The following is an 8,674-nucleotide window of genomic DNA, read 5'->3' on the forward strand; positions in this document are numbered from 1 at the left end:
GCGGCGGTATCCAAAGATGGAAGGGTGATCTCTCGCTGGGTGTAGATATCCATGAGACGCCATGGACTACCAGATTGGTGGATGAGGACGACCTAGTTGGCCTTCATGCCCGCCTAGTAGTGGCCGCGCATGAAGGGCGGGTGGACGGGTAGTGGTAGCATGTCGAGGGGCACCACGGCAACCTCCATAGGATCTTCAAGTCGGTGTTTGGGCCACCTGCGAGGATCGGGCATCAGCAAGCAGGGTGTCTTGAAAAGAGCCGGCCGGTTGCAAACGAGTAGACGGTACAAAGACACCGAGCATGCGGCCAGACAGACGGTGTTGAGTAGGTCCATATGACTACAGATCTGCTCCAAGAGAACATCGGGGAGGGAATTCCAATCGCGGCTCTGCATGTCAGTCGGTTCTGCCATTGGGGTTTTTGGTGCCTGCGAGCCAGCGGGGAAGTGGATTCAGGTGGGCGAGCGAAGAAGCTTCTCCTCGTGTGGACGAGCAGTGAGCGGGGGGATATGGTACGCGCGAGCTACCAAGGAAGATGGCGCGGGCGGGCGAGCAGTGAGCGTGGGTAAATGGTGTGCGGCCGACGATGTGGAAGAGAGGAGGAAGAAGAAGAGAGGAGGAAGAAGAGTGGAAGACAGGGAAGAAAGTGCATTCAATCTCAATTCTTCTAGTACTACTACCAGGATATACCGTCCTTCGGAGTGTAAATAGTTACACCGATGACATGTGGGTCTACCACGACAGGGCCCATATGTCAGTTAATGGAGGACAGAGGTGCGTATGCGTATTTGCGGAAGCGTGCTCTATTGGCAAACATGATGGCAGTACTGGGTAAGGCTGATTTAGTAACACCAACACGCGGGTTCAGCTTATTAATTACGTGTCCCATCTGCTGCAGCGTGTATTATCACTTCACTGCGAAGACTAGTTGAATAGTTCTTTCTGACCAAGATGGGGAATAAATGGATCGGGAGGACTTCCTTTCTACAGTATCCCTATGCCTCTATGCTCACTTCACTCATTTTGCTCCGTACCTAGTCACTTGTTGAAATCTGTAGAAAGACAAATACTCCGTATTTGAGAACAGAGGGAGGCTTTTACTCCATACTACTCCCTCCGTTCCAAAATAGATGACTCAACTTTGTACTATATTTGGGAACAGAGGGAGTATCACCATATGGAGGGAACAGAGGAAGCTTGAAATATGAACATGTCAATGGGAGGGAGTAAGCCCCATGCATGCATGCAACACTCACACGTACACATGGACGCACGCAACATTCACGCACCCATGCGGCACACAGCACACGACGCAACACACACGCTCATGCTCAAGTGTATAATCGCCCCAAAACTATATATAGTGACCGTAAAGAGCGTACTGTTACATACGTTGACCGCCAGTGTATTTTTCTCATTTCAAATTAAGCCATATTAATCGGAAAGGACGCAGTATGGACTACTACTACTACTAGTACTAGTACTGCTTTGATGTGTCCCGTCAACTCGCCGAACGAGGAGAAGCTTGCTTACTACGCCTCTCCCTCGCCCACGCGCGCGGTGGTTCGCAGGACGAGGAGAGGGTTTTGACTACAGCGCCCTCTCCCTCTCCCTCGCCCTCGCCCTCGCGGTGGACGTGTAGCAGTTCAATCGGTGTCAGATTGCCAGAAGCATATCGGACTGTAGTATCATCATTGTTGGACCTTCCGAAGAGGCGAAGAGCCAAGTGCAAGGTTCACACGAGTACGAACTGTTGAACCTCCCGAAGAGGCAAAGAGCCAAGCGCAAGGTTTTATAGGAGTTGTCGTCCTAGTAGGAGTGTACTAGTACAACTATAGCGAACAATGCTACTGTATGATGCCACCACATCACGTATATCCAAAGTTGTGCCACCTTTTTTTCTCAAAGAGCGTGTTGGAGCCCGTGCAACAACCACACAAGTTGCACGTAGACATAACACATTTACTAGTAATAAATCCTAAAGGACAAATGCAAGTATGCCACACAAGTTCATCTCCAACTCATGTGATAAATTTGTGCACGACTAGTCTACATATATTCACAGCGCTACCGTTCACAATTACCGTACTCCACTTACACGTTATAGATGGGCTACATGTCCTCCTCCAGGTTCCAGTCCCAGGTGTTCTTCATGGATGGCACGATCCATAGCGGTGGGCAACGGGAATCATTGTCGCAGCTTTCTAGTCCGGTTCCACATGACGGAGACTCATCCAAGCTGAAGCGGCATAAATCAGGGATAGCGTGTCCCAGCATGTCGTTCATCCGGCGGTGTGCACTGAAGACACAACCATGCTTCATGAACGGCAGGCCTTCTGTGTCGTGCACGGAAGGTGGCATCCGCTTCACAATGGGGTAGCTGTCCCCGATGAAAAGCCAGTACTCTCCAAGAGTGTTCCTCGGCACCCACGTAGCATCACGGGGGTCGAACTTGGCGCCGTTCATCTGGTACACGCGGCATCCTAGATCTGGACACATGGTGACGTACATAGTCAAGGTCCATGCATAATAATGTTGTGCTCAAATGTGGCGGTCAGTAATATTGTGCAGCAAATAGTACTACTCCGGTATAGAGGAAGTAAAATAACTGGCTTATTATATATAGCCACTCTTGGCTACATGGATGAGATAGTAAGACATGGAAAAACAAAAATGGTGGCAGCTAGTGGGTTCAAGTCTTCAAGGGCCTAGCTAGCTATACGCGTCCTCCAAGGTAAAAAGTACTCCTACTAGTACTACAAAGTATACTACTAGTACAACAATGAAAGAGAAGGCGAGAGGGTTAAAAAATGGAATACCTGGGTAGATGGTGACAGTCCGATCATGGTAGATTATGTGACCATGTTGCACATCAGTGGTACCATGGGTAATGACTGCTAAGATAGTTGATCCCAATATGCCAAAGTCAGCTACAAGGTTCCAGGTTAGACCAAATCGCGGATGCAAATGCACATCTAGGATCGGTGATCTTATTTTGATCGGGGGATGACTGGTCCCTGCAAAATAATGGAGTACCGTTAGGGATGCAAATGATGGTTTGTGCATTCCGTTTGTAATCTCCCGTACCGTAGGATGTCAACTAGATGAAACAAGTCCCCTGGCTTGTCACCGTGAAGATGCGGCCTAGATGGCGCACGACGTCTTCGAACGTGTAGGGGTACAAATCTGCTGCCGCCAACATGCGCCAGCCTCTGCCGTTACTGCCTCCTGCATTGATGGCAATCCTTATGTCGAACACCGCGATGAGATAGTAATCGTCGTAGCCGCGTTGCTTTGTCAGTGGGTCCGCAATTGCTATCTTCTTCAATCTCATGTAGGCATCATCATACGTATTCTTGCCCAGCCAGTCCAAAAGGCCGATCCCAATGGTGGATAAGGGGTCTACCAGAACGGTCGCACTGCTGTGGATGTTGTGCAAAATCATGGTGGTATCCGGCCGGAGGTATGCAAGCTAATCTTCGTTGGCACCGACCCAGACCTATATATAAGACGGTGGGCAGCGGAGAAATTACGGGATGGAAATGGAATAACTAAGTACTACATGATCAAACTCCATTACTGACCTGCTCATCGGACAAAATCCGACTACCTCTCAACGTCGTCAACTCTAGCTTAGTCAACGTGCAACCATGGCCAGGGAGTGGTGGACTATTCGAAGAAGTATCCCATAGAAGAACCTTCTCCTCGAGGACGCATGGAAGACCAAAAAGCATGGCCTTTTCCCAAGCCTATTTAAGCAGCATCTTGAAAAAGTTGGTGCGGGAAGCACCGAGTCTTGCGACGGTGAGGACGTCGGAGCGGCGTGCGATTTCTCCCAGAGAATCGTCGTCCAAGGTCTCCCAGCCCCGACGAGGAGGAGAACCGCCTGGCGAATCCATGGGAGCAGCGACGAACTGCCTTCTCTTCGGGGGGAGGGGAACTGGCAAGGAGGAGCAAAGAGCGTAGTAACCGCAGGGCCTCGTCCCTTCCAACTGTATATCATTCCTCAACGAAGGGGTGAGGCTATTATTTACAACTCTAAATAATAGCACTAGTAAATAATAGCACTAGTAAGAATTTTTGGCACTATGTAGTAATTTTTGGTACCATGGAGTACTAGTACTAGCATTATGGAACGTTATGGGATTGCATTATACTATAAATAATAGCACTAGTAAGAAATTTTTGGCACTAGGTAGTAGTTTTTGGCGTGGATTAAGAAATTTTTGGTATGTTTTTGCCATTTCTTGTACATGCCAACTAGTGTCAAAAAACGTCATACATTATGTGACGGAGGAGTATGTACTCGTACTGTAGCAGTACTAGTACTACTTTTCTCAACTACTCCTCAAAAAGCACCCAATTAATGCTCTTGTTTTCCTCAAAAAAGTATGTTTACCAATGCATGCATGCATAAATTACATTCATTGGTCAATTTTCTCTTAATACTTGCATGCAATGATTTAATGCACCTTGGAATCTGAACATGTGATGGGAAACAACCAAATTGAGCCTTATAAAATGGAAAAACTAAAATTTTGAGATGAGCCCTATAAACCAGAAAGGATGGAGTACTGTACTTCTAGTCTAGTCTTGTATAGTGCACCAATTTTGAACTCTTGAATCTCAGGGCCAAGGAGCTACAGTTGGAAGTGGAGGGTACTACTGTTCTCTAGAACCATCGCTGTACTATCAATGCAGGGGAAGTACACCTGCGTAGTGGCCTAGTGGGTACTCTCGGTGCTCTATTCAGCCGCTCCTCTCACGTAGTTGGCCTACTCAGCCGCTCCTCTCACGCACACACTAGCAGCCTATTTATCAGCGATGGTTACTACGGGGCAGAACATTTGAGTTATTTGATATAGCGAGACTAGGCTTTTCGCTTCCATTTGTGGAGGTGTAATGGATCTCGTCGAACTTTGTTAGTAGTTCCTTCTTTATGAATGAGATGAAGCAAAGCTTTTGCCTCCGTTTCAAAAAAACACGTCAAGAGGAATTTCTTTTATAGTAGAGCCGATAATGGAGTGAAGTCCATGCATGCAATGCCACAAGCTACAGAGTAGTAGTAGAGCAATTTACGTACAGAGCCATATTACACAGTTCCCAATGCCCCGCCAGGCTTTTCCGGCTCCTTGGGCTTAATTGGGAGGCGCTAGTTTAAATATGCTACTAGCTGGAAGCTGCAAGCAAGGTGTGGCTAGGGCGAGCACGCGAGCCACGGGATGTTGGGAAGGAAACCCCGTTCACATGGCTAGGCTGTCCAGACTCCAGTGCACCCAGATTGTGGGGCCGCACGTCCGTTTGACTTCAAAACTCAAACTACCCATGTAAAATAATTGCTCGCATCGAAGTGTAGTACTCCCTCCATTCTGAATTACTTGTCGCATGTATGGATGTATCTAGATGTATTTTAGTTCTAGATACATCCATTTCTGCGATGTATCTAGATAGTATACTATTTAAAAAAAGGCCGCCGTGCGTTCGGCCGGGATCGAACCCACAAAACGAGGTATACACTCCCGCGACCACTAGTAGTACTCGTTGGAGTACAACGCAACCTAGAATCGCCTTTTGTCGCTAGTAGTACGTACATTGTTCCTTACAAGAAACCCCTAAGAGCATGGTTAATAGTATAGCCAGCTGCTGGCTATAAGCCAGTGCCATGTCATCTACAGCCCATCTTATAGCCAACATGTAGTAGTAGTTTATTTCTTATAGCCCGCTGACTCGGCTCTATTGTACTTGCTCTAATAATGCAAGAAACCACTAAAATGCCAAGAAACTACTACCACTTGCATACGTGGCAGACTTAAGATAAGACTACCTTATCAACCATTGTACTCCTCTTACCAACAAATATCCTCGAGTGACCTCCTACCTCCGGCCCGTCCACCTAGTCATCCTCGGCCATGGGACGCCGCTACCGCCGTCGGCAGAAGGCGAGGTCAAAACCGCCGGTGGTGCGGAGCCCATGTTGCGGCAGCCCGGATGCCAGCTCCGTCCGGCGCTCGCGGCCGCTAGCTAGCCAAGATAGCTCCATCCAGCTGCTTGTTTGCCAGGTTTGCTAGCTAGATTGGCACGGCAGCGCGGCGGCTTGCTCGCGCGCGCCGCGCTAAGGCCAGCCATCTGGCTCGAGCGAAGGCCAGCACGACGGCTTGCTCGCTCGTGAGTCACGCTCGGGCCAGCCTGCCAACCCGTGCGGAGGCCAGCGCGGCGTCCGGCCCGTCCGGCGGAGCGGCGGCCAACTCCGCTCATCACCGGTGCCACCGACGAACACGCATCAGTACTGTTTGAAGTAATGTTCAGGAAAAATAATGATTTGAGGGGGAATAACAGGATAGAAGGTCAGATGTGGGTCCCTCGTGTCAACGGTCAAACAAAACGTGTTGGTTTAAGCTGCCTCGTCAGCACGGACATGTGGGCCAACCCTGTCATAAATGGGTTAAAACGAACATAATCGGTAGGAGTACTAGGTAGTTTTTGGCGTGGATTAAGAAATTTTGGGTATGTTTTTGCTATTTTTTGTACAGTAGATTCCTCCTAGGGCTGGTTGAAAGTGGTAGTTTTTTGTTAAATACTCTACATATTGTAAGTAGGAGTGAAAGTTAAGCTTTGGAAGCCAATAAGAAAGGCTAGTTACATAGTGCATATGTGTACATGATTGAAAGTAAATATCAACCATGAGTGACTAATATCTTGATGGAAAACTCGAAACTATGGAATACTAGGAAAAGAAATGCATGGTTGGAAATACTAGCAATGTTCATGTCCGTTGCAACGAATCACAATTAGAATAATACTTATTCACAAACTTGGTACAAAACACTCTAATTTTGATATACATATGTCACTAGAGATATATTATGTTTCAATTAGAATATATTCCTTGGGCTATTTTGGTGAGGTCAGGGAGGGATATGGTTGGTTTTAAGATACTAATTATGGGTTTTTCTACAAATTGGTAGACAAGTGGGATGTTGGTGAGAAAAGGCAACAACTTACCTCACAATCGTTAGATGTAGATCTAATGGTCAGAAACGACGGATGGCAGACACGCCAGCATCACCAACTTAGTCTTGTGTAGGAGTACTAGCAAGATCCGTGCATTGCACGGAACATCAAGATGCATTTTTTTATAAAACACTTGTTGTGATTGACCCTTGCGGGAGTAATCCCATGTGTAAAAACTAATGATATCTCGAGAAATATGAGATAAGGTGAAGAGGAGTGGGGTGTGGTGGTGGTTGGTGGTCGGACTGAGCGGAGGCATGGGGATTGACGACGCCGGCAGCGGCCAGCAGGCCAGTTTGTTCCAGAGACTTCCTTTATTAATTGCTCAACAATGAGGTTTGTTGGAGATAAGGATGAACGAGGGAAGGCCTTGTCTGCAAATGTGGAGAGGGGTGCGGGTATCTTTTAGTTTAATTTCCATCCGTCAGATATAGATCGGATGGTCTATATTGCAAGATGGCACACGTACCATCATCACCAACTTGGTTTTTTATAAGAGAAGAAATATAAGTATGGAGATACAAACGTATTATCAATACTTGCTTCCGTAAACTAGCATCTACATTCTATTCAACGCCTCGACATGTGGGGCCTTAGCACAATGACTTCTCGACTGTGTAAAACAAAGATTTTCCCATCGCCGACAAGGAGGGGGTGACGGCGACGCGCTTTTTGGCTTGCTCTAGTCCTAGTAGTCATACTAGGTGGTCTAAGCAGGTGTAGATTTATTCTTTTTCATGTCTCGTGTTCGCCGTACTGCCATGATTGTTCATGCATAGACGGTAAGTTATTCACGGGGAAACCCTTGTTAAGTGTGTTTGCAAGAGAGAGAGAGAGAGAGTGCGTGTGTGATATGTTAGAGACTAAGGCAATGATAACAGATTCTTTGTGTCTATGTGTGTGGAGTATAGAGAGAGACATGTACATGGGGATTTGTGTTGTGTAACATGGAGACACATATACATAATTAGAGAGTGAGTGTGTGAGATACACATGCGGACATGAGGAGAGATGAGGATCCAGGTAAATGGGTGTTTGTGCGTGTCTGTGTGCGTTTGTGCACGCGTTTGTGTGTGAGAGGCAGAGAGTGTATGTGGAGTAGAGAGACCACTGATGATGTAAACTATTATAAGGGAAGGGGGATGGTGTGACATGTGTAGTAGCGAGATAGCACGGGTGCGGGCGGGGGGAGCAGACTATTTGGAAGAGACATCGAGTGTGTGTGTGGGAGAGGGGTGTGAGAGCGAGAGAAAGAGAGAGCTAGCGACAGAGAGAGAGTGTGTGAGAGGAAGAGAGGGGGCTAGAGGGGTCGTTTGTGTCCATAAATGGCGTATAGATAGGGAGACAATGTTGATGTTGTCCGAAATTGGCCTATGAATGGAGATGCAAGGGAAGCAAGTCATCGTGTGTGTGATAGGGACTTCATGAGAGATCTAGGATAGATGGTGTAGAGAACAATGTGCGAAATCGAGAACGATTATACATTAGGGAGCTATGCAAAGAGTCACGACATATATGTATACGGTGAAAGAGCTGGGGCGGGTCCGCATGTGGGAGAGATAGAAAGAGGAGAGTGGTGCACAAGGAGACAAAGTGTGCTTGTTTGCAGTGGGGGTGGTGTGTGAGGTGAGTGCGCGAGAACCACATAACTAGGGAGATAGAC

The sequence above is a fragment of the Triticum dicoccoides genome, chromosome 7A (assembly GCF_002162155.2).
Source record: "Triticum dicoccoides isolate Atlit2015 ecotype Zavitan chromosome 7A, WEW_v2.0, whole genome shotgun sequence".
NCBI lineage: Eukaryota > Viridiplantae > Streptophyta > Magnoliopsida > Poales > Poaceae > Triticum > Triticum dicoccoides.